Here is a 27,806-nt window from a genome sequence, read left to right on the forward strand (position 1 = left end):
AAATGAATTTCCAAGATAACACCAGTTTCAAGATACTTCCCTAAGTGTGAGACGAAGTATACGTGGGTGTTCCAGTTACTTTCGTGCTTCAGTTCGTAAAAGAGCGTTTTGTTAAGAAAGTAAGTGAAACAACAGCGCATTTTTACGGCGAGTTTGATGGCGCATATCTCCAAACTGATGTCATCCTGGATATTCATTCCAAGTGGATACGCCTTAAACTGACCAGCGCTACAATTCGTAAATTGCAATATATGCCGTAAAGAAGTAATAATAATTAGTGATGTCTTTAATAAGTTGAATATGTGTTTTGATTTCTCGTTCAAGTAATGTCTGCCTCTATGAATAAATCATCACAATGACTGGAATTAATTTATTCTGAAAACAGGATACTTCTTAAAAATTCCGGAAGACTAAAAGATGATCACCTCGTATAGCAAATACGTTTATATGGCAAGAGCTTGCAAGTTCATATTTTCGTTTGTGTACTTATATGTGGAACACGAAGAAAACAAAATGCTCAATTAGGCGTCTGAAATATTTTGCGACGTAGCGTATACGAGCCACATCTCACGAGGGCTGTAAAGAGTAGAGCTGCAATTTTTTTTTTCGTGGTCTTTATACGGTTCTCATTCTCTCTGTAATGCCACTACACCAAGACTTGACTCCAGCTATGATAAAAGGGAAAGAATAATGCGGCAGGCCGTCTGCGGCTCTGCGCTCGTCTTGAAGGCTGCCGAGAATCTGCACCTGCACACAAGAGAGGATTTCACGCAAAAAAGGGACAGAGGTCGGCCCGAACAAGTAGTCTGCGCTACCCAGTCGTGGGAAAGGAGAAACGGGGACGAAAAAGAAGCAGCGCCAAAATACTCCGCGATAAACGGGTCTCGATGGCCCGAATGCTCTAAGTGGAATTCATAAGTGATGCGGCTTACGCGAACAAACGCAGTTTTCTCCTTTCCTTTCAGCGACGTTGGGACTCTTTGCGGACTTGACCACAACATGCAAGGCGGTCGCCCGGACGTTGTGCGGTTGCGCGGCGAGGGCGTCGCAGCAAGGAAGGAAGAAGGCGTGCAGCGAATGGGAGTCGCAGCTTCTGGACCAGCGGCAGGGAGCCCGCCCGGTCATTAGGTCCCTCTGCGTTGGTGAGCCACGGGGAGGGGGAGAGTAGCACCACTGGTCGGTGTCTCTGTTACCTAATCGGAGTCACGTGAGCGCACATACTGTTGCCGGGGGCGACAGAGGGGAGGCTGCGGCGTACCAGGAATCGGCTACGGGATCCCTCGCCCTATTGGCGCGTAATACGGCCGCTTCCCGGAAACCATCTCGTTGGCTGTGGATGGCCCGAAAACAACCCCTGCCCGCACTTCCTGGTTCATTGGGTCCGAGGCCCGCTCGTCGGCAAGCCTAGATTGGGTTACGGGACCGCCATCGGGTTCGCCATCCCCAAAGTTTTTCTCCCGTCTCGTTTGTGAAGATGCGTAAAAGGAGTAGCAGGAGTAGCCTCGGCCAGAAGGAAACACTCACGGGACGGCGCGTAACTGTTCACCCCGAAACCGGACTCCGTGACGACTTCCAGGAAGAGCCTGCCTGAGCCGTCGGATGGGAAGCCGAACATTACCCGGCTTCGCCTCGCGGACAGAGCAAAACTTGCTGCTTTGGACTCTGTGATCAAATTTGGCCTGCTCGCCAACCCTTATCCTCGGCGAGCAAGTGCCCGAGCGACCAGCTGTGGAGTGGTCACTTCCATCAGCTGGCCAGTTTCAGCGGCATGTGATCTTCGCAACGCGCTACGCTCTGGGCTCCACTGGCCCCTTCTTTCCCGCAGCACGCGATGACGGCACAGCGCGGACTTATGTCGTCAGTCTTGCAGCTTTGCTGGCGCTATCTAAATGCACTCTAGCGGTGGCGGAACCGCAGTGGAGGGTATACCATGCGACTTCACGGTAGGCGAAGGGCGATTGTTGGGGCAATAGTTTGAGCAGCAAAACGTATTTTTGACTGAGCCAGTAGACTTTTAACTTGACCATATGCATGCACTTTTTTATTAACTCTTGACGACTGCAGGTTGTCGGAAATTTAAACTTGAAAAGTACGATATTGCTGGCACAAATTCGCAGTTGTCGATGGTTTAATTGGTGGCGTATAACGCACCGAAGCAACACAGACGCTATGAGATAGTGTAGGGCTCCAGGTCAAGTTATACCGCCTAGGATTCTTTAACGTGTACCCATAATTGGGTACACATGCGTGTTTACACATGTTTGTGGAATGGGGCCGCAGCGGCAGCAAATCGAACCCTCAGTATCTGAATGCCACAACTCCCGAGCCGTTGTCACCCGGTTAACCATGCCCGCGAACGCTATTTTCTAGGCGGACTGCAGTCCCACGTGCTTGCAGAACGGGTGATTTTATGCAAAAGAGCTCCTGAGCACCATGTCGATTCTCTGTAATGTGGCAAATTATTCTCACTCTTAAGCATTTCTCTTTCTCCGTTTGTATTTCTTTCATGCGATCCTGACAGGCCACTCACCTGGACATCGGGATTCTATGAACCACTGCTGCCATCGCTGCCCCACATTTTCTTGAGAAAAAGACAAAAGCAAGAGGTTGAATACCTGGAACAAATCGCCTGGTAACACGTAATGAAAGGTCGTTAACCGCGCGGAAGCGGCGATCTACGATGGGACGCTCGCCGCTCGCACGAACGCCGAGGCCTCCCGAGCCATCGTCCCGCTCGAGAGCGCGTTAATGAGGGGCAAGAACGATGATTTCGCCGAGCCCGACCCAGATGTCGCCGATTCAAGGGCTCTGTTCGCTTTTCTGTGCGCAGTCGGCCCGATTTCGGTCGAACGTCGGATTTGCGAGGAAATGATCAACGATCGAGGAATACTGCTGCTTTTGTTGCTCGCTCATTTTCTTTTTCTGAATGGCTCTTTCTCACTCCTTCATCGACTGTTTTCATCATAACGGAAATGATCTTTGCTCATTGGCAGTTTAAACTTTCTTCACGTGAAAAATTCTGCGCGGAGCATGCATATCGAACTCATCTGCTTTTAGTTTTCTGCACCCTCTTTCCTTTTTTCTCTGTCGAAGTGATTACGTCTTTGTGAGCGTGTGCGTGTATGTAGACCGGCAGTTTAGTGGTGTTCGTGTATGTACATTATGGCGAGAATTGCGCATTGCTCTTAGGCTCTGTTTGGCGCTGATGACTGTTGACTTCTTTCGTTCATTGCTTGTTCATTGGCCTGAATTGATTATTGGTATGGCGATTCCCGGAACCAAATGCAGGGACATTACCAGCTACCGCTCCTTTTCTTCGCTTTCTTAACTGACCTTAATAACCTCTCGTTGCAATGCAGTACGCTTTGTCTACTGAAAAAAAAAAGGAAATATACATGAGGGCCTGTTCGCCGCGAAGATCCAATGCATCGTCACTGGCAGCTTACCCGAGGAACGGAACAATGTCTGTCCCAGGCTAGCCAACCAGACCCTGACTAGCGCCTGTTGCGTTCGCTTGAGAAGGCAGAATGAACACATGAACAGAAGGTGCGATACCAAGACAACATTCATTGCATGGGTAGTTTGAACTGCTGCAACACACTTTAATATACAACACTTATTACACACGAAATAAGTTCTCCCTCACCAGTTCTTGCGTTCGCACTCCCTGCGTTAACCAACGTCTGTGAGGCAATCGTTACGCTATAGCGTCTGGGTGTTTACAGTACCGTTTAAGTCCGTCGCGGATTTCTCCGCCATCCGGTCTGTGGTTCTCGTCGCAGCCCGGTCATGATTAGTCGTCGCTGGTGTTCGGCACCACCGGTGCTCCGGCTTACGTGACGAAGGCACAATCTTAGAAGAGTTTGGGTGTAGGCCAGTCGGTGAATCATTATTTGGGAAGTTACCGCAAATGACACACGGGATGAAGAAAGAGACAACACGAAGCGGTATTGACAACTGTTGGTTTAATGAAACGAACGCCGTGCTTATATAAATCAGACGCACGTGTGCACCCGAAAAACAACGAGAAAGCCAATAAAAATATAGAGCGACTTTCAACAGCGGTGTGGTACAAATTCTAAGATAAACGCTGATAGACTACTGAGGCACCGAACACGTGTGTATCACGTGGAAAGAAGCAAAAGTTCTTTTTAAGTAACAGCGACTGACGTCTAAAAAATGCACTGTCTAGGTCTATGCAGGTGCACTTAATTGTCCAATTGCTGCTGCCATTCCTCAGAACTGACTCGTGATCTTTGTTTTCAGGGTCACAGACTGAAAAATTCAACCGAAAAACTCAGTTGGCGCTTGCAAGCCGTGGCGTCTCGGAAGGCCCAGTATTTGTTAGCCCAAGAGAGGTTCATTCTTTTTCAATTTGAATTTTTATTTCTCGTCTACTTCAAGCGATGGGAGGCTGACACTAAAGGCACAAAGCCTGACAAAGATCTCAGCTCTAAGAAGGTACAAGTACGAGAGCAGAGTACACATGTATTATACAAAGTATAACACTAAACGTAACGCTGTCAGACATTTTTTTGCATTTGGGCGACGACAATGGTGCACCGCTCGTGAAAGCGAGATGGGGAAGAGTCAGCGTTGCAAGACTGGGCCCGCTTTGGTCCTCTTCCGCTCGCCGCAGGGCGCAGCAGAGGTGGTCGACGCGCACCTACACGTATTGCGCCGTCTTGCCGAGCGGTGCGCAGTAGCGGCCCACCTGCGGCCATCTCCCGCAGGCAGCACAAAAGCAGGGCGGTCCCCAAACAGAAGCCCCCTTCTCTGTCCGGCAACGAAGGCGACCCTGGTAATGAAGACTCCAGGGATGGCACAAGGCGCCGACGTCGTGCCCAATGCGGTCCGCGCGGGAGCCGGCTCGGCGGCCGCCCCACCGCGACGCAGTGCGCGAGCCACGGGACGCTCATTGTGGACCCCGCGTGGACCGCTGGCCACCCTATCGGGGCCTTTCTCCACGGCAACCCGCGGGAAGATAGATAGATGCGTGCCCTCGGTAACTGGCCCTGTTATTTATAGGCCGGCAGCCGCCACCGCGTTTGTCCAGGGATGCGCCACCACGATGTCGTGCGGCGATGAGGCCCCCGGCGGAGTGCCAGCGGCCCCTTTCGGCGCTTCGGCCGGCCTCCTTTGCCGCCTGTTTGCACGCCGAGCACTCCGGCACGCCCGCCTTCGTTACACGGAGGCGGACAAAGGTGTTCCGCGTCCCGGGCCCCTCCTCCTTCCGCAAACACTCACGTTGAGCGCTCTGATGACTCCCTGATGACCGCATGCGACGACGCGTGTGGGCACTCGAGACACCGCCGTGAGTGCCTTTTTGGCACCGCGAAATGCGCTCGGAAGCCATTCGCCGTGGCTGTCAGTGGGCCGCGACCCTACGTGTAGCGCTACACGCAGAGTAACAACTCACGCTGGCCTGCACTGCTGGGCGCTTCGATGACTGCGGACGACCCGCAGACGTGAACGATGCCAACGATGCGAGACACAGCGTGGGGCACGAGGTGGCCGCTCGACCAAGCGCCAGCAGCACTGAAGACGTCATTGGACCAACAATCGGCTTCGCTGAAAGAAGTTCGTCGCGAAGCCTTGACCATGCGGCTCGTAGAGGCGCGCTAAGCAGGACTCCTCTTCCCTGCTTTGGCGCTGCTCTCAGCAGTTGATAAGCCATGCGGGAATGCTGCCCTTTGTGAGGCTGTTGTGCATGCATGCAATATAGTGATCATGCCTGGGCCAATTTGCAGGTTTTGCAGCGGTTGAGTATAGGGTAGCTGAGGGTTGTTTAGGATGAGCGCTGACGATAAGTGATGCCAATAATTGGAGCTGAGACCTGCAGCAGCCTTCACGTGGCGAGTACCCGCTTGTGGTGCTTACAATAATATAAAAGCTTTAGCTACTTATTCATTCGGACATAACTCCTTTTAACGGTTTCGATATGTAACAACAAACAGGTACGGTGCAGGTATCGTAACTAAGCAGGGAAATGTATGGCAGAACGACGGGGAACGCGCTCAAGCGTTTGCGCTTATACGCCATCTTCGTCGCCCAGTAATGCGGTCATTGTTCTAGCTCCTCAATGCATACATGCAAGCAGAGCCACACTGTGGTTGCAGACACCTAAACTCTGTTCTTCTTATTATTTTTCGTAATGTTTAGTTATCCTCTGAATGTTGTGACGGGTGCGGTGAGGCAAAGCGAATAGTTCAAAAAGACGAGAAAACACGTTCGAAATGACCTGTCGCCTTATTCTATAATCTCCCTGGAAACGTATCTATCGACCGCCCACTGTGCGGGCGCGCAGTCTTTGACAGCGTGCAGTTTATTAATTCCGTCACGGTGGCCTCCGTTCTGGGATCCCATAGCTGGGATCCTATGGGCTAGTAGAGGCCATTCGCTGTCTAAATTTGTTCCTTGTGCGCCCAGCTAAAAATAGAAAAAAGAAATAAAAAAGCTTACTGGAAACCAAAACATCAGTAAACCCCAGGGATTCCTCTGGAGCGGACACGACAGCAGCAGGTGCTCACAGGGTATACACAACAACAGGGTAGCAACAACTTTCCGATCCGCACAACGTTGTGCTCGTTCCATACGATATGTCTTTTGCGGCCTCCGAAATGCATGTACAATCGCGATCTGCATGCGTGTCATCCAAAACCTTGCACAACTTAATAAGCACGAAATTAGCGCGATGGACCACTGGTTAGAGCGTCGCGCTCCCAAGCGCGCATTGCTGCAGAAAAAAAATGAGTTCGAATCGTCAGCACGTTTTGGCTATCTTCGTTTATAACACCTAATGTATTTCAATGTCATGCATGGTTTAAACCTCTATAATAATGAACGCCTTGAATATCGTGCGCTCTCCTTTTAGCAAGTTGGTGTGTTTTAGAGACTCCTATGAGCTCACTATGGCAGGTGTTGTTGCGAAGACTGAGTAATATATACCTATATACATATATATATAATAAACTTGGAAATTACTGCGAAGTAGCATTTAAAGACCCTTGTTACAGATATCACAATATCTGGCGCAGGTCTCCTCGAAGAGGCGGACATTATTTCCACGAGAAATCGAATTGACTCATCTGCTATATAACAAACATTCACTAATTATGTTTGTAACTAATTACTTTACGTCATATATTGCAAATTACAAATTTTAGCTTGCTAGACTCCAAGGCATATCCACTTTAAAATAATTATGTGGATTACATCATTTTCGATATATGCACTATCAAACTTGCTGTAAAAATGCACTAGAGTTTTGCTTTCTTTAACAAATCACCGTTTTATGCGTTGAAGGACAAAAATGACTGGACTGCGAATGTATTTCTTCGCAAAGCCCAGGAATTAATATCTCGAAACTGATGTCATCCTGAGAATTTGTTCCAATCGGATCCATCTTGCGAGCTCCGAGACTACAGAGAGAGAGAGAGAGAGGGGGGGGAAATGCAGGGAGGTTAACCAGACTGAGTCCAGTTTGCTACCCTACACGTGGGGAGGGGAATGGGAAGTGAAAAAGAGACTACAATTTGTGAATAGCAATATGGGCTGTAATGTAATAAGTTAAAACTTAATCAGTGATGTTTTGTTAATTATTCGACTGTGCGTTTCGATTTCTCGTACAAAATAATGTCCGCCTGTTTGGGCAATACAGCTCAAGGATTATAATTGTGCTATCTGCCACAAATGATTTTCAAAAAAACTTGATGTCTTTGCAGAACTGCCCGCTATTGAGGGGCGACCAGAAAGATTTGGAACCTGCATATATAAAAGAAACTGCATGGGATTAAAATAATTAATTATTTTTCGACATATTTCTTCCTCACTCCAATGCAATTCTCCCATTTGCCTGTAAGAAGTCTGATAGCTTGGAAGGAAGAATCTGCCATCTTGCAGGTGAAGCTGTATACTGCTCTGTGGCACTTTCCAGTACGTTAAAGCCTCCTGACTTTGTTGCCTTGATGTATTTCTTCGGATCCGGTAATAAAAAGAACTCACGGGGACAAGTCAGGCCTGTTATAGGATGGGTGGTCAAGCTCTTCGAAAGTGCACACTCGAATGGCAGCCTGGTCATCAAGAGATTTGTGGACCGGAGAGTTGTCGTGAGGGAGGAAGACGCCTCTTGTTACCAGTCCTCGTCGTTTATTCGTGATGGCCGGAGAACGCTGGCGTAATATCCTCCTGCTGCTGTCCTGATATTTTCCAGATAATCAATCAGCAGGATCTCACCTGCGTCCCAGAAAAATGGCAATCACTTTTCTCCTTCGGCGTTGGGTCCTGACCTTTAATACGATTAACATTCTTTGGGTACTTCACGCACTTTTCGGTATGTCCGTTCGTATCTAACCTCTTTCACACCAACTTGGGTCACTGGCCACGGCGTATGCGCAAGAAAAGGCGACTTGGGGCATTGGGTAGGTATGTGCAACTGGGCACGGGGCACTAAGTATGTGAACATTATTGACCAGTTATCCATAACGGCTATGCGTCGCTGCGTAGGCGCCTCTATGCGTGGGCAAGCAGAGCAAGAGACAAATGAAGCTGGCAACGGAATTTTCAAGTCGGCATCAAAAGCAGCCGAGGGGGGAGAAAAAAAATGAAGCGAACAGAAGGGGACTAGAGCGTACATTGAGCGAAAAAACATTGAGCGCAATCAGCGCGGCCGAGATTTCCGCACAACGATATAAATGTTATTTTTTTTTTCATCTACAGTGCATTGCCTCAGTGGTCATTCAATGAGTCCATGCAGGAACGGTAGGTAGAAATATTTTCAATTTTAATCCAACTAATGTACTCTCCGTTTTCTGGTTTCCCCAGATGCTTTCGATTAGTATACACGGTGTAGTAGAGTCAACGCCGCTAGAAGTTCTTGTTTCTTTTATTTTCCTTTTTTCCCCGGTGAATAGCAGGGCTTCGTAAAAGCCGTCGAATACCGTAACTTAGCAGCTACAAAAATATCGGCGCCAGTTTTTTTTTTTTTCTAGAGCGTACAACCTTTCTCGTTTGGGACAATGTTCAAATTCCTTTTCGCCTCCTCCAGCGCACCATCTTCAGACAAGTGTTTCAGTCAGACAACCCACTAATCAGCAGCTAACGCGAGAGCAAAGGGCCCACGTGTGTTTCACTAGCCGAAGAAAGGGGGCCGCGCGACCTTCACGCGAGGCTGTCCCATTGAGACCTGCCGGGTTTCAACCAGCCCACAAGAAGCGCCGCGTGTCCCCGGAGTAGCTGCCGGACGATCCGTTCCCATTACACGGCCGCGGCGTGCGGCCCCCATGATTACAGCTCCGGGGATGCTCCCCTCCTTCTTGACCTTCTCCGGGGGCGATTCCATTTTCAGCTGACCGCGCGCTGCCACGCTGCAAAGGCGGAGCGCTACCTGAGCATTGACTCAGCAGCGCCGAGGTGATAGAGCCCCGGCCCTTCGGACAACCGCTCCTGCTTCGAATGTCGACCGCGGGGCCGTTTCGAACGTCCTTCGGGTGCCGATGCTGCCCCCCCCCTCCCCCCGGTTCCACCGCCGCGTACGTGCCACTTAAGCCATTGCGCAGAGAACAAGAGTCCAAAAGAGTTGGAAGGGGGTGGTTAAAATATATATATGTATACAGAAATAGGTAGACGCGTCTCGCTCCCCACACCCTCGCCAACGGCAGCGCGGGCATTCCGTGAGGGCCGTGCCGTGTAAACAAGACCTTGGCGCGAATCCGGTGTGGTTCAGCGTTCCCACTAGGCCAGGTTGACAGCCCCAGCCCACAACAACGGGCGCATCGCCGTGTAATTTGAAGGGAGGGAGGGAGGGGGGGGGGGGGTTGTCTCGCCCTTCTCTCCGCTGCCCGTTCCCCTTCCGCCCCCTCGGCCGCCGCGGCGAAAGCGCATTCCGCGCCGCGCGGCCGCCGACGCCGCCGCCACCGGGTGAAAAGCGAGGCGAACCCCTTTCGCAGTGATTCATCACGCCCAAACGCGCTCCGGGTCTTGACCTCTGATCGGCGTGAAACAAAGGGAGACGATCCTCCGGCTTGCCCCGCCGCTCCTCCGCCGTGGCCCGCACGCGGGAGGGAAGCGCGTCGCAGCGATTCATCACGGCGCAGCTCCCGTGGCGGATCCAGCCGCGCCCTACTGACCACGTCTCGATCCGCGCGCTGCCAGCATCTGGGTCACCGCATCGGGCGGCTGCAACGCTCGAGAGCTGACGTCGAGACGGTCTCCGGCTGGGATCCATCGACGTGTACTCTCTCTCTCTCTCTCTCTCTCTCTCTCTCTCTCTCTCTCATCTACTCCTTTGTTCTTGCGCTTGTACATAAATAGAAGAGGTTAATTTGGATGTAGCACGAGGGCGACAAGCGTTCATCGGTATTGTCTTGTTTATTAACTTAAAGAAAATATTATGCGTGTATTCAGTGGAGGCGAATGACCGCCGAGAGTTACGAGTAAACCTCGCTGCACTTTCTAGATATGGACGGTAGCCACGTACTTGAGGGCTTCGATAATGGATAAACGCGGGAGAGAGTCAAAGGCTGGTGTTGAAGGCCGCACATTCGATTACGTCTCGGACAACTGTGGGCTGGTAGGCCTACCTCGCTGTTTACCTGGGAGAGAAACTATCCGATAGGTGTCGCAACCTACGCAGACACTACTGCCTTATGGCTTACTGGCCAGTCTCGCTGCAGCCGACCTTGTTCATCCATCGCGCGCTTGAGAACAGCCCAATAACAGTGCGCGAGCGCCCCGCCAGAGGTATATTTTCATATTTCACGGGATTTCTTTGGAACGCAGAAAGAAAGGACCACGTGAGATATATCGTGTTGAAAACAATTTATTTAGAAGTTTCTCAAGGTGCTCTACAACATGCCGTATCACACTTGGGGTCTGCAGCCAGTACTTAAAAGTTGAATAATTAAACATGACTAATCCATTAGTTAAGGGAGAAATAAAAGATAGGCTGAGTAACTCTAGGCCAGTGCCAGCATTAGGCATTCTGTTCAACTCGCGTCCGGGGTGTCTTTCATTTTTAAAACTTTGGCTCAAGTTATGTGGGATAACCTGTGTATACTCTACCACTAGCGCGAAGAACAGAACAAAGATTAAAAAAAGATCAGAAATTCAGTATAAACAGGAGCAATAAATTGTAATCAGTGAGATAGGAAAGCTATCTCTTCCGGAAGGAGTGAAATCGAAGAGAGGCTTACACATGCGTCGCCACTATCCACATCCATAATAGCGGCCTTTCGCATTCATAATAGCGGCGATGCATTTCATTGTGAGTGAAGGAAATCCACAATGAAGGCAAGTCAATTTTTAATGCTTAAGCATTCTTAGGGTACTTCACGCACTTTCCGTGGGCTAGCTTTCTATGTATCTATGTCTATAACCGTTCTCCCGCCTATCAGGGTCACTGGGCCGGTATAGTCCATGGTCAAATGGGTATCGTATGCTTAGGGAACACGGTTTGAAACCAACTGTTGGACCAACTTGGGTCACTCAGTATGTGGCAACGTGCACGTGCGTGCCGCTCTTCATTAACGAACCTCTTTCACGCCGACATGGGTCATTGTAGATGCGGGGTTGGGTAGGTAGCGCTCTTCAATGAAACTCTTTGACACCGACTTGGATCACTGTATGTGCCACTCGGATGGTATTCAATGAACCTCTTTGATGTCAATTTGGGTCATTGGGTATGTGGCAGTAGGCGTGTGCTGACCTTTAATGGACGTCTATGAAGCCAACATGGGTGACTAGGTATGTGCCACTGGGAATGTGCCACTCTATAATGACAAGAAAGAAGATCCTTTAAAGTTATCAGATGTTGGCCGGCATCGAACCCACGTCGCACGTATTCCTCAAGGACAGAGCAACCCGACACTTCAGCAGGTTGCGCCACAAATTCACTGGGTGTGTGCCGCTCTTCAGTAAACCTCGTGCCAACTTTGCTCACTGAGTGTATGCAACTGGGCGTGGGGCAAGCAAGTGTACAATTCTCAGCGTTCGCACGCACCGACGCGCCATGCATTTCGGCGCTAGATGACGTCGAGTATTTTAGGGAAGCGCGAAAGCGGAGTCCCGTCGCAGTACGCGCACATTACTCTTTTCGACATTACCCCTATTCCTTGCTGCCTCTAAAGCACGCTTATCTGCAGCATTCGATACTCGTTGCAGTCTATTCACCTCTGCTAGGCGTTGTGGAGAACGGCGCGGCTCCGCATGTCCGAGCCAACAGACCCAAGTTCTAGCCAGCAGCGGCCAGCCACGGCTCGCGCCGCCCATAGCGTATCAGCGTGCCTACCACAACTTTCTTCGTCTCTATATATATGTAACGGTCTTCCTCGGTGCAGATGATGTGTGAAGCGCGCTCTCTGTTCCATATACGCGCATGACACCACTGCTCATGCCACTGTACCCTAAGAGTTCGATTTGGCTGGACTCTCTTCACTACAGTTCAGTGACGGCAGCGCTTTCGCCCTCAATTTGAGAACAGGGCGCGCCGCTTGCACCGAGCTTTTCGATTTCACTTCGCATTAGAGCCAGTTGAGCTTCAAGAGAGTTCCAATTCTCGGTAGAAGATGACATGGCGCGGCGCAGTAGTTGCCCCTAGGTTGGATCAGGAGGCGAGCAACAAGTTGGACACTTGGATGGTTCTCGGAGGCTTGTGACGGGCTAAGTTCCTTTCGTTCCAACGGCCTTCTCTTGGGATATGTTTTCTGAAGAAAACGCCACACCCACCCCCTGTACTGCATAGTACAGTACGAATACAGATAGTATTGCTATAACTAAAAGAAAAAAAAACTTTTGGCATTCTATAACGTACACTTGCTAAACTGGGTTAATCACCCGCAGTATACACTATAGAGCTCGACAGTCGGTGTTTTTTTTCTCTCGATGCATGGAGCCCGAAGCACGCTGGTGACGAGCTGACTGGAACTTCGTCAACTCGCACATAGTTCTCAATAATTGGTTCAAGAAGTAATATAAATCAAAGAGGCCCTATGGATGCACTCCCGAGCGACCTGAGTGACTCGGGTTCTCTGCTCTTCCTGCGGCGCTTTCCGCTTCTAGCTCCATTCTCTTCATCCGTTCTCGGCTTCGAACGCAACCTTGATGTATATGTCAAATGTCAAATTTGTCCCACTGCTTGTCGTTACATTAAAAATCATCACGGCCCACTAGAATGACCCATCTATGTCTGTAAAGTTTCGTGCTTATACGGGGTATTGTTGTTCCCCCCGCAGCGACCTTACAAATCTTCGGAACTTTTCACAATCACTTCCGTGCGATACTTTTTTGTCATCTTCAACATCTCATAGTGACTTTTACAATTTACTCAGGAAACTTTGATCGCTTTCACGATGTTCGATGCAGGCGTTACTCGAATTCCTGCAATTTTTCACCTCGATGTATTCCTTGGTTCTCTTCTAGTGGCTCCTTGAAGCTGTTTGAGACTTCAGACACGCCAGACCCACGCACACAGGAGGTATTGAGATCTGGAATTAACGAATAACAGATGAATCTGCGAAATCAGTGTTGGGTAAATGAGTGCGCTGAACTGCCTCGGCGTACCTTAGGGACACCGTTCCACTTTGGCCCAATTTGAGAGTTGTGAAGATGATGATAATAATAATAATAATAATAATAATAATAATAAAGCGATGCACATCCTTGACTGCTCTGTCACTCTGTTAACTGGAGTATAAAGAAGGCCATTTTCATGGACAGAAAAATGAAGAACTCTATGCACAGTTACGTTTTCATCTCCAGCAACAGCTTCGGCTTGTTCCTCAAGAAACTAAACTTCTAACGTATAAAACCCTCGTTCATCCCATCCTCGAATATGGCTGCGTTGTATGGAATCCATACAGACACTGTGACGTCAAAAAACTAGAATCAGGGAAAAAAGGCAGTGCGTTTTGTTTGTAGGAGATATGACAAGGACTTTTCAACCCCTAACGCTCTTCCCCTACTTGTTCTCACTTCTCTTGCAGAGCGTCGCAAGCTTGAATGCCTAATATTCCTTCACACGTTGATCAATTCTCTTCGTCCCTCTTCTCTAGATAACTATTTGACTTTTCCCAAACCCTCATCTACAAGCAGTCACCATGCTCTAAATATTTCAACCTTTTTTTGCCCACATAAATTCCTTTAAATTCAACATTTTTCCATCTACAATTAAAGTCTCGAATTCATTACCGGACAACATCCATTCACTACCACTGAAAGAAGTCACGCAAGCTTGTTTATAAAAGTTTGTATGTTTGTTGTTCATCCCAGTCCTGCAACAGCCTCACTGAGACTGCAGTATGTATAAACAAAATAAAGTAAAGAATAAAATAAGGTAAAGTAAAAAACACAACCTTTACCCAAAGTTTTCAAGTCAGCCACGAACCACTGAGATACCGATGTTTTCTTATAGCAGGTATTCCCATGACGTCATCCACAAAGGGTGCTTAGCGGCCGGCGCGGCAGTCGCCATACCCGTGGTCGCGAGCGCGAATGCCATCGTAGGACTACCACTAAGGTGCTTTGCTGTGCGTGTTGTTTTGGTCTTCTTTCTAAGAAAGCGGTGCAGTGAAGTGTTCAGAAGACTTGTGCCTATTGTGGATTGCTCAGCATGTGGTTAAGCGCGTACGTGCGTGGTCTGAAAGAACCTGAAAAGTCGCGCTATGAGGAAAAGGTGTGCCTGTGCCGCGGTGTGGACCCTCTCGACTTGAACGAAGCAGAAGTGAAGTGCAACTTCAATCTTTTGCCACGTGTAGATTTCACAGATATTAAGGACTACCTCGTCCATGGAACGAGCTTTATAACTCGAGAGCAGCTCAAATCTTGCAAGGCTTTGGAAGCTCACAATTACATCACCAGCGGATGGTTGCAGGAACCGCGCTTCAAAGCACTTGCCAACAGCCGGGTGGTCATCGTTGACAGGGTAAGCACATTTATTTTCTAGCAATACCGTCGCGTGTTGTGTACTGAAGCGACGGCGTGATGTCGAGCACGGATGGGTTTTCAGATCGTCGTGTCACCAGAACGATTTCATGACTCTGCGTAGCGTCATCGGCAGCAGCGCAGATGTGCCGACTGTTCGATCGGAAAACGTGCAATGTCTTCGCAGGTCTTCACTGATTTAAGCGCTGTCGAGAACTGTCGAAGTGTCGAGAACTGATGTAGTTCATGCATTTTCTCGTTACACGAACGGCTTTTAACTGCGCATCTCGCATCGCGACGTAAATGTGTCGATTGTTCTATCGCAAAACGAGCAATCTCTAATCGTAAAATTTAAGTACCGAGACACTGATATTCATGTATTCTGCCACCATGTTCGTGTCAGCGTTCTTGATGCACGCGTGTGTACTGGTAAATTAGTTTGCTAATGCTCATTGGCAAACAGCTTAGTTCTGGCTGCTTCGGCACAACTGCGATGTTTATGGTTTTCCTATAAACGCGTTCCAAGGCAAAAATCTCTAAGGAACAGCTTTCATAACTTGCTTTCTCACCAGCTTTTCACACTATTATGCAGGTTCAACACTCCTAGTCACTCAGTGAGAAACCACTGCACCCCTGGCTCCTTGTGAAAGAAGATGGGCAGGTGCTAGCTGCGCACTGCACATGCAAGGCAGGCTTAGGGGAGGCCTGTTCCCACATTGCTGATGATATTACCCTGCTATGTGGGAACAAGCTTCCCCTAAGCCTGCCTTGCATGTGGTGTTATTCTGTTTGACATACAGGTTGTTGTGCAGATGACGGCATGGACGAGCCTGCACATATAAAGAGAATTCATGGCTACCAAATCATGTACGGTTTGTTGAATAAAACCTGTGTCACATGTGAGCTTTGCATTCTCAACAATGAAGAAGAGATTAATGGACGGTGAAATGCCATGTCGTGGGAAACTGCGCAGGGTGAGCGTTCAGCCTACCACAGACGAAGTGTTGTCAGAATTTTTATCAGAGTGCCACCAAAGCGGGAGTAAGACCACCACTGTTATCCCTGAAGCCTAAGTATGCTCATCACATCATTCCCGCTGCGAGAAAATTTGCAAGTGCCATTCTCACCAACATGCAGCAGGATGATCAACCCACCACATGGAGTGCCGTGATGGAGCAATGCTCCAAGCTGGCTGAAAGCATCGCAGTTTAGCCACAGGTAAAGTATGACTATCCATAGTGCTTCGATATTCTATCTGGCATTGCATGCTTGGTTAAAGAATAACATAAAGAAAACCAAATCAATCAATTTCAATCAATCAATTTATTATTGTTAGACATTATTATATTTACAAAGAAAATGTAATACAGACAATTTAAATCAATCAATTTTATTATTGTTAGACATCATTACATTTGCATGGTTTGCATTCAGGGCAGGCCGTATCACTGCATCTATATTGCGAAGGTAGTATGCTGAACGGTGTTGAGTGATCCTGCAATGTCGCTTCTCAGAAAAATTTGTTATCCTGAAAGTACACAGTTTTGGTCACCACAGACTGCTTGGGGAAAAGAACACGAAGGAAAGGCGAGAGATGCCTACAAGGCGATGTCACATGACATACATATGAATTTTGTCTGCAGGGATTCTGGACTTCAAATCTCCACCGAGCGGCCATTTCTGGCTGCCTCTCCTGATGACCTTATAAATTGCACCTGCAGCAAAGAAGGAGCCTTGGAAATAAAATGTCCATATAATGGCAGACAGAACCGTGCAAGGGTGCTTGCCACACGAGAGAGCTCCAGTATGACCATTGCGGATGGGGCTGTGAAGCTTAAAGAGCCCCATCCCTATTATTAACAAATACAAATGCGGCTCTTTGTGTGTAAAGTGAACTACTCTGACTTCGTATTGTGGACTTTGAAGGATTTTTTTGTAATCAGACAAGTCTTGTGCCAAGATGGTGAAGCGCTGTGAAAAATATTTCATGTTGATTTTTCTGCCTGAACTTTGCTTCCCTACTGGACTGACAGGTGCAGTGGCAATCTGTCAGAAACTGCCGAAGACTGACACCTCGCAAGATCAGGTGTATTGCTTGTGCCAAGGGCCAGAGTCAGGCAAAATGGTTATGTGCGAGATTGCTGCTTGCAAATATGTGTGGTCCCATTTCAAATGCGTGAACCTAAAAAAACACCCGGAGGAAGTTGATTCTGCTGCGAGGGTAAAGAAAAACGCAAAACAAGTTTAGCATATTTTATGCACAAAACTGTTCTTTATGCTGCATTGTATTAAGCAATAAACATTTGTAAAAGCTGCATCATCTCTTTCGCCTATCTCTGTAGTAAACCAAACGGAACAGTGGAGTTACTCAAATTGCACAGTGCTGGACAAACGAAGACTATCTTGTCAAGCACAGTGGGTCCAGTCTCTTCTAATGCAAGCATCTCCACAGGAAGCGTGCACTTGAGTGTTCGGTACTTATTGCGAAGCAGTCCAATGATGCTCTCAGCATCAATTCTGACATTGGCAAGTTTTCGCGTCTTTTCTACTTCACAGGTTGAAAGCTGGGGCTTGCCTTCCGTGAAAGCAGGAATTGCAAGCTTTGCACAATGAAGTCCAACACTCTCGCCAATAGTGAAGCCCCTATCTGCCAAAACATAATCCCCAGGCTGGAGATTATTCAGCAGACCACACTTTTCTGTAATGACCTTGTCGCTCAAGCGTCCACCCCCCCCCCCCCCACAAGAAATAAATGTTATAACATCCTGTGGGGAAATGCCGATTAGATACTTGGCTGTATTGTGATGTTTACAGTTCGACCATGTGTGCGATCAAGGCAGCAAAGACGAAGGTCGCTCTATGAACAGCTCAAAACAGTAAAGTATTACAGCTATTCGTGCCTCGAAGCACTGCCGAAATGCCATAAGCATTGTTCGCTGCAACTCTTCGGATCCTGGCCACGTCACAGCATGGAAGAGGCGCACAAAGGCCTCATCAATCTACTTGTTGACGACCCTAGACACAGTTTACTGGGATACGTTGAATCTGCAGGTGATAACAGATATTATAAACACAATGCAACACTTGCCAAGCAATGTAAAAGGGCGAGTACCTGTATGCTAAGTCCTGTAATGGCACATTCAAGCGAAGGTGGGTGATGAATATTGTCGCAGTACAACGCGGACAGAAGACAGGGGGACGTTCAAGAACAGCAGGACAACCTGTTCAAAACCAAACAGAGCAGAGACACGTCTTCTTTGTCATCATCCAATCTCCCTCTGACCCACTAGGCGGAGTCCGTTAGTGCTCCCATCGTCGTCGTCGTCGTCTGCATAGAATATACGCGTCATTTGTCCCCCCCCCCCCCTACGAGAGCATCGTCCCGATGCTAGAAAGGAAATGTCACTTGCGGAAGTAAAGGCCGCTAGCATAGCTATTCGCTCACATACGGCTTCATGCGGACAACGTGCACAAGTTCAGGACGGTGTGTGCGGCGCCGCGTACTGTTGGAATTATCGGCAACGACCTCGTAGGTGACATCACTGAGTCGCCGCAATACCCGATATGGTCCGAAGTATCGCCTTAACAGTTTCTCGGGGAGGCCTCGTTTCCGTACGGGTGTCCAAACCCACACTCTGTCGCCGACTTCATCGGTAACTATTCTACGGTGAAGATCGTAGCGGCCTGCGTCGTAGTCTTGCTGCTGGCAGATCCGCAAGCGCGCGAGCTGTCGAGCTTCTTTTGCGCGTTGCGTAAACACATCGGCGTCCGTATCAGTGTCGTGTATCAGTGTCCGTATCAGAGTCCTGTGTAAAACTGCAACATGCCTTCGTTTTCTATCAGGAAATCTTCAGTAAGCATTTGCTTGTACAGTTTGTTCAGCACTCCCCTGACTTCTGCGAGCAGGTGCCGATTCTCGTTCTCAAGATGATCAGTGTGCCCCATTATCAAGTCAGTAACTTGCGAAAAGCCTGCCTTCCCTGTAAAGATGCAGCAAACAGTGCACAACCTGCCTGTCAATGCAGTCAAAAAGAGTGCAGTCCAGCATGTTAGTCTAAGAACTGTTTGCCCTTTTTCATTTAAAACAATATGAGTACTTCTACCACACTAAATTAAAATATGCATAAAATCAAATAAGCAGTACCAAGCTTCCTTAACTCCATGCAAACCCACACCTCCATCACTGCATTCTTGATCAGAAGTCTCCTGGATATCGGAATCATCAGCAAAAAGCGGTTCATCGTCTTCGGGGGGCCCTAGTGAATACAGCACAGCACTGCTTCCTTCGTGTGCATTTTCATGCAGTTGCCTTAGGGGTCTTGCCTATCGCTCTGCTCGTCGCCTTTTCCTCGTGTACCTGGAAGGAAGCCTTGCATTCAGCTACTTGGGAAATACAAAATCATCAAACCCCTTTTAAGTGGAGACGTTAAAATCTTGTCAGAAGTCACCGGCAGCATGTTAAGGGTGGGCAAGCTGTCATAACCACGGGCGGTCGTACCGATATGTCGAGGCATTGCCGTTCATTTCCCGTGCCCAAAACGAAGCGAGGGCGCCCATTCCGCACTGGACTTACTCATTAGGTACGCTGGACTAAAATAGTTAAGTTGTTAAGTCGCTACGAGTTATCTCCCAACCGGCCAACATGCAGTTCACGATCACAAACTGCGGTCGCCAACAAACGTAGTACTGCGACTTGCGAACTTTTAGGGCTTACCTGAAAAGGAATGCTTCCCGCAGACTCTGTAATGGTTCTCATTGCGGTCCATATCATTGCACTTAATACGGGAAAACCATTCCGCCCGCCTCCGAGTTGACACTTCCTTCGTTGGTGCGCGCTGATGCGTGATCACTTTCGGAACATGAAAAAACACAACTACCGCCACATTTTCGTCATTTGCACTTTTCCGTGAGTGGGCATTGCACCCATAAACTGCGCAGTTCACCATAGTGCCAGGAAAAAGTGCAGTTGAAAGAAACAACACATCCACAAGCAAGCCTGTTAGCGGCCGGATCGACATATGCCGGATGCCGTCAGTCCAGCCGCATTAACCACAGCAAAGCCATGTATTCTCCCCCGGCGCAGACTACCTCTCATCTACGATCATTTTTTGTGAAAACCGCCAGGGACTGGAACGGTCTGTCTGCCGACATCACGCACCACTCCGACGCTCACCACTTCAAGGCTGTTCTCGAATCACTGTTTTGTTAAACTAAGCAAATTCGTTATGTAATACCCCATCTCTGGGGCCTTTGAGGTATAATAAATAAATAAATAAATAAATAAATAAATAAATAAATATGCCGGATTGATATGCCGGATCGCTGAACGACCACGGCTATGGTCGCCGGATGTAGGCACTCGCTGGCGCCGCCTAGTGGATCGAGCTCAGTGAATACCTTCTATATGGACTATATCAGTTATACATCATAATGTGACATGTAGCCAAGTCGACAAAGCCGTGGGATGAAATCACAAGTCTTTCCGAATAATTCGTTGACCTCTGTCGAATCGTTATTTAGAGCTAAGGCGCGCATGTTCTGGCATCACATCTACGAAAGAAGGGAAAGACGTAAGCGCCGCATAGAAGGGTGTTGCAGAAGATTGCTGTCACGTACGTAGTCACCCTGTTGGAAAACGTTTCGTGATTTCGTCATGCGTGATCCACACACAACAGGTTTAAGTACACCTGCAGCTGTTGCTAGGCCTCCTTTACTGTCGGTAAGAGTTCGCCTCGATGCTAGAAACATCGTTTATAAAGACAACAAAGCTCCAGGTCTGGGTCGGGAATGAATGCGACTCTGGAACCAGTGCTACAGGAACTAGCCATCGCTCGTATTGACCACGAACACAAGAGAAGCGTATCCTTTCTTGCTCTGGAATTTTTGGCCAGTTTTCGTGCGGGAAACCGTTGGAGACTATTCTGTAAACAAGACTTGAAAGCAGCGTCCGTTTTCGACCCTCATGGTCACACCTGCGAGAGCAGAGATGCTGCAGCGGCGAGGATTAAAAGCGACGAATTACAGCTCACGACCGCGGCGGTGCTGGTCCGATTCTCGGCGCGATAACGTCAGCGGCAGACAGCCCTGAACTCATTCACAGCGGACGAAGATTGTGTCTCCGGCTCGCCAGCCGGCCGGGGCCCGAAAGAACGCCGGAGAAAGCCACCGGCGATCTTTGAATGCGCCCTTCGCGTGTTGACTTTCCACCATGAAAGGCTCAAAACGAAACCAGCGCGCCAGGAGTGGCGTGTCGAAGCCATTCAACTGCGGCCGCTTTCGCCCGTGACAACCGGCTTGTCTGCAAACACACTCCCGCAGAAGCAGCGGTGCTCCCTCTCGCCTCACTTTCCCAGCCTCTCTTGCACGGGGGAGACACCGGGAATAAACTGGCCGCTCGCATCTTCTCTCCCGGTCGCACCTGTTGTGACGCGCTCTCCGCCCTAACAAGGACACGTCGTTGCAACGCACGGGGGTGGTGTGCTTTATTTTCCAAGGCTTTTCAGCGGTCTCTCCAATGCTGCGACGAGTTCCTGCTGCCCTATAATCGCTATAGGGACGGCGGGGGGCGCAGCGCCACTGTGCAGCCCAGCGGGGGTCCTGGAATGCGCCGAGCATGGCCGCCCCAGCGCGCGCTTTGTTTCGGAGAGGCGCACGTTTCCCAAAGGCGGTCATTAGGGCCTGCCGAGGGGTTAGCGCCTCTATCACCGGTGCGGATCTGTCACCCCACGAGGACCAGCGGGGCAACTCGCTTCTCCTTTTGATCTCCCCAGTCGCGTAACGGGTGATCTTGTCGCGTGACAGATGACCAGTCATCCCGACCAGTGGTCGGGGGCATACGCGCGTAGCTGTGTCTGTCGGAAGTCGTCACTGTAGGCGGGTTTGACCAGCGCTTCGGAAGCAGTCGTAGGCTGTTTAACAAACGTTAAGCCGCACGTGTACACATGTCCATTCGGGCGGTATTTACCCACGCTACCACCGTTACGGTTTTTACATCGTTTTGCTGCACGTTCCTTTGAAGCCGGTTTGCGGCGACCTGGGACCGTGGAACAGCAGCAGAGTCTAAGTTCGACGATGGTATGTATGTGCCTTGAAGAGATAGCGAGCACCAAAACTTTCTCTTCACCCACCACCGCACCCTTTGGAATCCTTTTCATCGGTTTGAGAAACCCTCGAGCCTTCTAGTCGGATTTACCTGGGAGCCGCATTCGGCACCTTATCGGAAAGCAAAGTGCGACAGCGAAGGCAACACCTGTACAATAGAATACCATGAGACCGCGCACGCAGTAGCATTCCCACCTCTGTGGCGGCGGCCTGAGAGAGCAGCCCTGTCTATGGGGGCGATGAAGGGTCAACTGGCTAATCCTCTTCTCGGCCTGTCACCAGAGAGCAAAGCACACGCCGACGCCGCAGCGGGAACCATGCCGTACGTGTTGCTAGAGGCACTTCGGTCTCATGGGTACAGCGGCGGCGACCCTGGTGGTCCCCCCGTCGAAGTCCAACACGGTGACGCTAACTTTAGAATCACCCGGAACCTGCTGATAAAAGGGTTAAAGTAAGCATCGGCTCTAATAGCAGGGCGCTCGCTAATCCTTGACTGTGAGAAATGTTTCCCGCGGCCAGTTAAGGAAAATGAGGAGCCGGCGCTTTGGCCGTCCTCCCTTTGAGGGGTGGCTCGCCGGGTCCGTCGGTGAGCGATGACCTGCCAAGCCACCTCCCCTACGCCTCGCCAGAGCCGGCCATTGTCAACTTTCCCCGGGCGGCTTTTAATAAAGTGTGTTCTTTGAGGCGTCGCCATTATGGGCTGGCGAGCGGGTCTTCCGAGGCTTTTGTTCGCGACTGCGCTGCCCGTTCGTAAACGCGCTTCGGCCGATAAGTCACTGCCGCTCACTGTTCGGCGGCTTCTGTGCTTCAGGGGACTGCGCACAGATGAGCACCCGGATCAGAGACAGACGCCGTGTCTCGCTGTTCAGCCGTCAAGTAGGGAAGGGGGCATCAAACCGCGAGGAATGTCCACGGTGGCCTTTTTTCACTCCGCGCGAGTCAAGTGAAAACCGGCAGTAAACACACCTAGCGGTGACATCAAAAAAGCCCACGACCGGGCAAACTCCTGTGTATGCAGTGGCTTGCTTAGCGCTCTTGTCGTCTTTTACTGCCGACAGTGTTCGACAGAGGAGGCTGTCCAATGTGACATACCTACTATACAATGCATGGGTTTATTGACCAGTTGCCTTCACCCAAAAAGATAACGTACACGCGACGCCTGCAGCAGAAAGGCTGTTTCACATCCACCGCTAAGGTTTGTGAGTTGTGGCGCTGGCTAACACTCCCAGGTTTCTAGTAGGAAATATAAATACCCAAGAAAGTGGATGGGAAAACGGCGCCGCGGTAGCTCAATTGGCACAGCATCGCACGCGTAATGCGAAGACGTGGCATCGTTCCCCACCTGCGGCGAGTTGTTTTTTCATCCACTTTCATTCCCATTAATTCATGATTTCTTCAAGGCTAGACTCCATGAGAGCGATTTTGTGCGCGACGGCGACGAACGGGCCGTCGCTTGAACAGATGGCTCGGTTCTGCAAATCTAGAATTCGTCGCTCGTCGGCCAGAAGTGCTATGAGCGACTAGCCAATAGCGCGAAGCCGGAACTGGATGTACATCACCCAAGTACTATCGATTGTGGCACGGAACAAGCAAACGATTATAATTTTATAGTGCAAGTATACCAACCTACTGGAAGACCTTGAGAAATATTTTATGCTGCTTTTTACAGTGCAACTCATCAACTTAAGTTCATAAAGCACGCGTCATGCTAGTTTCGGCGCCTATATTGCTGCCCTCATACCGACAACGCCGGCGAGACGTCGCTCGAAGTCATCGCTCGCATGGGGTACGATTTGTAGGCGACGAGCGAACGCGACAGCCATTTCCGTCGCGTTACTTGCCGTTGTCGTGCGCAAGATCACTTGCATGAGGTTTATACTTTAATTCAGTTAGTCAACACAAGTAATTTCCCCTATGTTGTCCTTGGTGTCAATGTTTGTTGGCTTCTTCTTCTTCTTCATCATCATCATCATCATCATCATCATCATCATCATCATCATCATCCCATTCATGTCCACTGAAGGTCGAAGGCCTCTCTCTCCCTGCGATCTCCAATTACCCCTGTCCACTGCGCCAGCCGATTCCAACCAGCACCCGCAAATTTCCTAATTTCGTCGCACCATCTAGTCTTCTGCCGTCTTCTACTGCGCTTCCCTTCCCTTGGTACCCATTCTGTCACCCTAATGGTCCAACGGTTATCTAGTCTGCGCATTACATGACCTGCCCAGCGCTATTTTTTTCTCTTAATGTCAATTACGCTATCTTCTATACCCGTTTGCTCTCTGATCCAAACCGCTCTCTTTCTATCTCTTAAAGTTAAGCCTAGCATTATTCGTTCCATCGCTATTTGCGCTGTCCTTAACTTGTTCTCAAGCTTTCTTGTCAGCATCCAAGTCTCTGCGCCGTATGTCAGCACCGGTAAAATGCACTGATTGTATACTTTCCTTTTTAATGGTAACGGTAAGCTCCCATTCAGGAGCTCACGATGTCTGCCGTATGCGATCCAACCCATTTTTATTCTTCTGTGAATTTCCTTCTCATGGTCCGGGTTCCCTGTGATTAGTTGACCTAGGCAAACGTACTTCTCCACAGACTCTAGAGGCTGACTTGCAATCTTGAACTCTTGTTCACATGCCAGGTTATTTATCATTACCTTTGTCTTCTGCATATTAATCTTCAGCCCCACTCTTACACTCTCCCTGGTAAGGTCCTCAATCATTTGTTCTAACTCGTCTGCAGTGTTGCTGAATAGAACAATGACATCGGCAAACGGAAGGATGTTCAGGTATTCGCCGTCGATCTTTACTCCTATAAGCCTCCCCAATTTAATAGCTTGAATACTTCTAAGCACGCAGTGAATAGCATTGGAGAGATTGTGTCTCCTTGTCTGACCGCTTTCTTTATAGGTATCTTCCTACTTTTCTTGTGTAGAATTAAGCGAATTCTATCTTTTCTCTTGAGTTGGGCACTTTCATTCTTTGTCGTTTCTTTATTAGGTCCTTTGTTACTTGGGAGAGCTTGCCTACTGGTTGTCTTGGTGCCTTGCCTCCCACTTCAGTTGCTGCCTCTGAAGCCAGCCTCATTACGTTTTCATTAATTACCTCTATGTCATCATCATCATCTCTCTCTTCTATGGCTGCATTTTTGTTCGCAAGTACCAACCTAAATTTGTCTGCTTTCACCCTTACTGCCTCTAAGTTGACCTGTTTTTTCTTGACCAATTTTACTCTTTCTCTGTTCAAATTGAGGTGAATTTTGGCCCTCACTAACCTATGATCACTACATTTTACCCTACCTATTACTTCTACATCCTGCACTATGCTGGGATCGACAGAAAGTATGAAATCAATTTCATTTCTTGTTTCATCATTAGGGCTTTTCCAGGTCCATTTTCTGTTGCTACGTTTCCTGAAAAAAGTGTTCATTATTCTCAGCTTATTTCTTTTTGCGAATTCTACCAGCATCTCACCTCTAGCGTTTCTAGAATCGACACCGTAGTTGCCAATTGCCTGTTCACCCACCTGCTTTTCCCCCACTTTTGCATTGAAGTCCCCCATTACTACTGTATACCGCGTTTGCACTTTTCTTATCGCTAATTCAACATCTTCATAAAGCTGATCTACTTCCTCATCGTCGTGACTGGAAGATGGAGCGTAGGCTTGTACTACCTTTAATCTATGCCTTTTATTGAGTTTGATTACGACTACTGCTACCCTCTCGTTGATGCTGTAGAATTCGTCAATGTTGCCCGCTATGTCTTTATGGATTAGGAATCCTACCCCATATTGCTTCTTATCAGGGAGACCTTTATAGCAGTGGACATGGCCGTTATTCAGCAGTGTGTAAGCCTCACTAGTTCTAATCTCACTAAGGCCGATAATATCCCGAACAATGTCTGATAGTTCTTCGAAGAGTCCTGCTAAGCTTGCCTCACTCGAGAGGGTTCGGGTGTTAAACGTTGCAAGGGTCAGTTTCCATTGGTGGGCTGTACGAACCCAGGTATTCTTAGCACCCTCTGCTGCGTTGCAAGTCTGACCGCCGCCTTGGTCAGGTGCTCCACAGCCACTGGGGACAGGGCCATTTCAGTGAGGAGATCTTTTTTTTTTTTTCGGTGATGTAAACTGGAAATTTGCAGTGATGTGAACAGGTGCTAATGTTTTTCGCAAAACCACTCTTGGATAGTAGTAAACGAGAAGAAAGGGGCTTAACCGAGGGGCCCGATTTTTTATTAAGCATTTCATAAGAAGCCTCACATTCTCCTGAATGGGAGGCTTCTTATGATATACTTAATAAAAATTAAGCCTCACATTCTCCTATATGTGGCGCGGAGAACGTTTCATTATGGCGGTGATAGAGGTGATGGAGGCGATACGAAAGCGAGCGCATCTCCAGAAGCAGGCCGCCTACGGGCCTCTAGTATCCTTAAGCGCGTTCATTGACCTTGCTAAGGAAATGCAGAGATGTGTTGTAGAAGGAGAGGCTACGTTTAAGGCTGGCCATATGATATGGTGTGGAATACGAGAGACAAGCGCGGCTGTCCAAGTCGAGTCACTCTGCTTGCAGACAAGAGCCGTAAGAGGCCCGCCGCATACTATAAAAGTTCAAGTCTGTAACGTAACCGGCACCGTAGAGGTCAATATTTCTCCTTACGTTTTGTAATCTATACTTGATTAAATTGACCGCCTGCTTCATTCTTACATAAAACTACTAAGAACAGTTGCGGAATACGTTCTCTAGTTTGCAATGCTTGCAACACAGTATCAGGCACCGTCGCATAGTATCTACCGAAAAAGCGCGAGCGCAGGCAGAAAATTGAGTAAACGGTGAAACCTCCGTACTTGAATTTACCTTAAGAATCTGTGGAGGGCTTTCTTTGGCCAATCCCAGCCCTCACTCTTGCTTCGTGGTATCACAGCGGGTACTTTTGCGAAGGCACGGCGTTTCTCTTTAGCTGCTTTCGTAAGGGCTTTAACTCGTCTTTAAGGCGAATTTTCACTATCAGCTCGCCACAAAATTAAAATGAAATTATTGAGAGCAGCGCGACAGTCAATTACACTCACTAAGGTGACCCCAAAAGAAGTCATCTCTGTTAAAATGCTCGCTACGTACGACCATTTCTTCGCTCACTTGCTTCCCGATGCGGAGCTTGATCGCCCACAACTTCCTCCGTTTTCTCTTTTGGAAAGTGGTGCAAGCTTACTTTTCCCAATATTGCATAATTTGTGCAATGTGGCACACTGAATATGTGGTTGCTCTTCGCTTATCGACAGTTTCTGTTTCCCATATCGAAGATTACCAAAACGTCAACACAGCCGCAGAAACCGCGTGAGCGGGAAATCCATCACTACCTCCCTTGGGTACGTACCTGTTGTAAGACATACTGAAGTTATTTAAGTCGGCATGGCAGGAGTCTCTGCTGGCGTTGGGACGGACTTTCACTTTTTATGGGCCCAGCACGATGTGCACGCGCGTGTTTGAGCCTACAACCAGCCTTGTGTATTTCTCAAAATTCGTTTCACGAATGTGGCCTCCACTACAGAATTCTTACTGTATACTTCTGTGCTCTGGTTTAGCAGCAATGATTAGTTATGAAACATATGACGATCCTAACAGCCTCGGTACTGTTCTGATGCGGAATAAGCTTGTGTTGTTTACTTTGACAAGCGTTCAAATAGTTATCTGTAGGCAGATTGCGCGATTGCCTTGTGGGCCGGACGAGGATTTCTCCCCGGATTAAAATAGCTTTGTTTCGTAATAACAGCATACCGTACAGTGTGAATTGCACTTGT

This window comes from Dermacentor albipictus, chromosome 1 (assembly GCF_038994185.2).
Source record: "Dermacentor albipictus isolate Rhodes 1998 colony chromosome 1, USDA_Dalb.pri_finalv2, whole genome shotgun sequence".
Classification (NCBI taxonomy): Eukaryota; Metazoa; Arthropoda; class Arachnida; order Ixodida; family Ixodidae; genus Dermacentor; species Dermacentor albipictus.